Here is a 6,000-nt window from a genome sequence, read left to right as displayed (position 1 = left end):
ATCACGTGCACGTCATGAATATTTTGCATCGTTTCTTCGCCTTTTCTTCATTTTTTTCGCTAGTTGCTCCATTATTTAAGAACGAAGATATTTTTTCTTTTCTTTTTATTTGGAAGAATTTTACAATCAATTCTCATTGAGAATTATAAGTAAATTATTCTGGCGTGGTACTTTAACTTGAATAATATGTGTTTATCATATGTTTGATTCTAGTTGAATCTAATGCTTAAATCTAAAGGGTAATGTCTTTTTTTCTTCTCGATGAACTAAAAAAAAGGCAGAAAATAGTGTGAAATTAAAAATTTTGGCGGATTTAAAGAAAAAATATGTTTTTTAAAAAGAAAAAATAAACTTTAAGGTGCTATAACAATTATTTAAAAAAACTTTCTGACGAACTTTTTTAGTTCATCGAGAAGAAAAATATATAATTTAATCCTTTTTTGGTTTTTCGTTTCAGTCAAGAATTACGAGATGCATCTTTCATGCCGATTGAAAACTGCAGCCCATGAAATAGGCTTAGAAATCTGTTATAATATTTTTGTTTACTTTAAAAAAATTTTTTTGTATTCGTTAAATATATATATGTCGTATCGTCGTCATAATACCGTCGGTTTAGGGTATGTAATGAACCTTCACTCGAACTATCCATCTTCTTACACAGTTGAAGTGACATCTATTGATACAAATACGGATACTACAGAGTTGACAAAGAATCGCGATGATTAGGCACTAGTGACACTGATCTAAGACACGATAACGACCCCACGGTCAACGGGATAGTAGGTTTAATTTTTCGTCAAAGTCTAAGTTGGAATTTATATCAAACGTGGAGTAATCACAGATAGTAAGGCATTAGTTAATTCGTCAATAAACTCGTACACGAGAGAGAGTGTTTTTTTTTTTTTTTAAATAACGTTTGTTTAAACCAAGATACATTTTAATACATTTGGGTATTCACAATAAACTATGAATTTTGATAAGATGTGTTAGGCAAAAATACCGATACGCGACGCTACGACGTAGCCATACTATGTTATGTATGGCTATGTTATGTTTTAATATAATCTTTGGCTTTAAGCCGCTGGGGAGGGGAGCTTTTATGTGATTTTGTTTTTAGTTGCTTTTTCTGTCCTGAAAACTTGGTTGCAAAACAGGACGACGAGAGAGAGTGTCTCTCCGTCACGGTGACGCTGTTGTAACGTCAATCCACATGAGAGACCAGGCCGCTGTCACGACCGGCTCACTTTAAAATCGGAGATAAAGATGTATTGGCATTCGGCAACAATGTATATCGGTGAAGTGCCTAATGAGCCATCAATATCCCAACAGTCCTTCCGCCGAATATTCGAGGAGATGGCGTGCGTGGCGGCGATCGCGGACTCCTAACAAACTCAAGGATAGTGGGGATATCAAGGGGTGACAAAAAACAAATAACCGAATCCGATCGGAAGTCGAGTCGTAAGAGTTAGTCTTGAAAAGTCGCGTCTAGAGCTCGGAAGTAAAAATTGTGAACTGTGTTAGAAAAAAAGTAAAGTTTCTTTTTTCATTTTTTTCTGTTTTTTGTGTTATTTTACGTGACACTGTCGGGGAAAACTATGATGGGGTGTGTCTAATGGTACGAAATCATCGGATTCGTGGTGATTTGGTCAACGACGTCCACACCAAACTTTGTTTTATTGTAAAAAGCAATGGTTTCTGGAACACGATTATAATTATCTTCTCTTCGTACACCTGTATGTTTGGTGCTTAGAAGGAGGATTTCTACTTTAGGTTTACTTTTATACACAGCAAGTGTACAGTTTTCTGATTTATATAAATCTGAGGAAAACAAAGTCATCTTGTCCTTTTTTTCCTTCGCTGGTTTTGCCAGTTCTCTTTTATTCGACCGGATGGTCCCAACCAAAGTTGTTTTTTGTGCTAGCAATTTTTTAGCTAGCGGGATGCTTGTAAAGAAATTGTCTGTCCTTATATGTTTGCCTCGTTGTAAATATGGTTCGGCTAATTTTAGTGTTACAAACTCGCTTAAATCTCGGTATTGAGCATCGAGTTTCATCTTTCCCCATATAAGGGAAATCATTCAAAATCTACTTTGTTTGGACGTCAACTGCTAACAAAAAATTTTTTTTTTTATTATTATTTATTAAAATTACAATCAATTTTCGCGTTGAGAATTTTCAGTAATTTTTCTGGCGTGGCGCAGTAACATGGCTAATTATTTATAATAAGTTAATACTTGTTATAGATAAGTATAATTTGTACGTAAGTATTGTAAATAAGTAGATGTTACTTAATTTAAATAACTAGTTGAATCTATCGTTTAGGTCTAGCGGGTAGTGTCTCTTCAGCCTGCGGATCTGGTCCGTCCGATTCAATTTAATGCCAAATTTATGAGGTTAGGTTATTCGGCATATATTGTGTAAATCTGCAACGGGCTTTCGTTGGAAACAATTGCTCATCTATCGAAATATTTTCATATGGCTTATGACAAGCCTGGCTATTACTTATAAACCTGTTCCATATTTCGGAAAATGCAAAATAGTTAAAATTAATACTATGGTTCTTGAGATATTTCATTTCGAAGTTCGAAATCCGTCAAATTGATGTCCAGTAAACCTAGTGTTAATGTTATTGTTATTTTTTTAGTGATAATTGAAAATTGAAAAAAAAACTTTTTACTTATTAATAATTTATTTAAACGTGAAGCCTAATATTGTACCTTTCAGACTTAATTTGAATAAATCGATTTTTTAAAGAAAAATGCGTATCGTCGTTTATCCGTCAATTTGACGGGTGCTCGTAGAGATAGGTATATACGAATCGCCCGTAAACCTAGTGTTAATTGGTCAATTTCCATGTCGGTGGTTAGAAAAAGATGCTAGCCGCCCTTGAAGCGTCGTTCGTGAGAAAAATAGATTTCCCCTATCTTCCCGTAGTTGGGACAAAGACTATTTGTCTGTTTGAAGGACATGTTTCTTTTTTTTTTTTTGTTTGTTAAATTTACAATCAATTCTCAGTACATACAATCTCAGTCTCATACAATCAATTTTCAGTAATTGAAGGACGTTAGTTAACTAAATCTTAAGATTTGTAACGGGCCCTTAGGCTAGCTAAACATGTACTGCGGAGACGCATCGACATCTGGCAATCATCTTAGTCGAAGAATAGAGTCTGCGTGTGGCGAGCCACGTGACAGAAACCGTTGGAATGTTTACTGTCGCGTGCCGCCACAAATATTTCTTTTACGGAGAGCTATAGAATTACTCCATACCTTTGTTAGACAAAGCGTTCATCCCGTCACTCCCAAGCTCATTATTACAAATCTCAAACAAATACAATTAGATAGAATGACGACAATTGTGTAATTATGGTTATGGTAGACTTTAGATCACAATTTTACGGATTTTACCGAAGTTCCAAAGGGGAGGCTCCGGTGTCCTTTCATCTCCGACATATAAAACTGCAGCGGCACATGAGTCATAGGACGATGCGGATCGAGAGCGACTCGTGTTGTGTTGTGCCTCGGAACACGGACACCGCCTTGACGCACGAAACATAACGATAGATAAACTCCGGACAAAACAAAGTCACCGTTATAGGCAACCGTCGATCTAAGACGAATTCAAATTTTTCTACTCCCCCTGCTCCCGACGCGTGTAAATAAATGAACGCGATCGCGAACGAGTCAGTTATTATCCGAGTCATTATCCGAGTTACAGTTCGAGTTAACACACGAGTTATTTGTCTGAGTTATTATCTACGTTTAATAGAATATACGAGTTATCGAGTTATCCGCGAGCGATCATACTTTCTCTTTGCGAATACATTTATAGGAGCGTCTCTCGATGGTATTTATATTTATTCATATTTATTTAATTTATTCTAAATATATTTGACGGGTTGCAACAGCAATTTCTCGTTATTTGTCTCCACCAACCTAGAGATTTTTTTTTCTTTTTTTTTATTTGGATTTTACAATTTGTCCAGTAGGACATAACCTAGAGATTAATATGATTTTAAAAGCTTTTTAAATTCCTCACATACTTAGAATTAATCAAATAGTTTGGTATATAAGAGAGTGAACTTATGTCGCATGTTATAAATGCAGCTGCGTTCGTTACAACAATTGCCATTCCAAGGAATTTCTCTCGAAGATCGCGGTGAAGAATTTGCTTTGTTAAATTATTATTGGTATACTTCGTCAACTTGTGGTATATCGATACAACTTGTCAACCATCACTTTTAATAGCTTCTCGCTAATAAAAACAATTCGTAATTATTTAATAAGAAGCAGTGTATTTTTAGTTATTTAGAAATTTGCTTAATGATGTTTAAAAATACAAATATGTTTAAAAATTATATCGTAAATACATGTATTTCATTTCATGTTTTACTAATATATCTTTAATTTATATTAAATATCTGAAACTTGAAAGGTACTTTTACAACTTTCAATACATCGCATTCGTTTCAAATTTAGTGCATAGTTCTTAGGTTATATTACCTTCCAAAGATTAATCTTAGTATATGGATTTAATGCATCATACAATAACCTCTCTTTGTCAGACAATTTTAGAAATTATCTATATGACCATAATCTTATTTCATTGTGGATATATTAGATTTGATGGACTATATTTTAATTTTACTTTATATTACTATTAACAAAATAGTAAGTAGAAAGATTACGTATATGCACTGTTACATAGTACGAATAAGCATACAATTTTTTATATTTCGCATGTAACAGCAATTTGTAATTCGGTAATTATCTGTCTTCACATAATACTTAAAATTCGCATTTTAAAATAATAATGAACAATATGTTCATGCTGAAAATATTTGTTAAAATACTAGATTTTCTTAAGGAAATTATGTTTGTTGATGTACGCATATATACGTGTGCACCTTAGTGTTCAAATTCTTACAGTTATCTGGTTTGAAAATGTTCAGTTCAATTCATTGATTAATTGCAGAAATGCATAATGCAATAATTAACATTCTATTTCATGCTTTTTCATACAGTAACGTTTAGTAACGTTTGATTTATGATATACGCATTTATATTTTTTTCTTTTATTTATTTATTAAAATTACAATCAATTCTCGCGTTGAGAATTTTCAGTAATTTTTCTGACGTGGCGCAGTGACATGGCTGATTAACGCATTTATATGACAATCATATATAATATATGTCTGAGACGAAAGGACGCCGGGGCCTCTCTGGAACTTCAGGATAACCTCCTAACATTGTAATCTAGAGTCTACTATAGCCGTAATGAAACAATCGCAGTTATCCAAGCCGATGGTAACCGTCCGGGATTAGTGACTCGGGGCGATAGCCTGTCGCCCAACGTAGCCGCGGTTAACGGGACGGGCGCTCCGTCTAACAAAGGTGCGGAGCGGTGTTATGACCCTCATTAAAGGAACTACCCATAGAGGTATCGGATAGTAAAACATGCTAACGGTTCCTTAGGACAAGTAATACCTGAGGTTGAGGCACGTACACAGCACAAGTCCCAACAGCCCGAGGACCCGCTATAAAACCTGGGTTTTTCGGCAATTAAGATGTTTTGCAAACGGACAGGCAGCTTCGATGCGTCTCCGCAGTACATGTTCAGCTAGCCTGAGGGCCCGTCATAAATCTTAGAATTTAGTTGACTAAAAGGTCCTTCAAACAAACAGTCTTTGTCCCAGCTACGGGAAGATTGGAGAGGAGATTTATTCTATTGTAGAGGATGAGTCTAGTCCGTGATGATTGTGGCTGGTGGCTGTAGATGTCGCTGCTGGGGGTACTGCTAGCTAGGGGGGGGGGGAGCTTCGTAGCCTAATGCGCTAACCACTGCGTTACCGTCGTCCGTTAATTGTTTATGTCGAGTAGCGGTATTTGTGCTGTCGAATGCCGCTACACTATATTTTCGACTTCTTTTTTCGCGTAGAATCACCCCCTTTCCGCTTGTACCACCAGTTACCAACCACCCTGTATATAAAACGTAACACATA

The sequence above is a fragment of the Bombus bifarius genome, unplaced genomic scaffold (assembly GCF_011952205.1).
Source record: "Bombus bifarius isolate JDL3187 unplaced genomic scaffold, Bbif_JDL3187 scf7180000008218, whole genome shotgun sequence".
In the NCBI taxonomy this organism is placed as follows: domain Eukaryota; kingdom Metazoa; phylum Arthropoda; class Insecta; order Hymenoptera; family Apidae; genus Bombus; species Bombus bifarius.
This window is presented reverse-complemented; position numbering follows the sequence as displayed.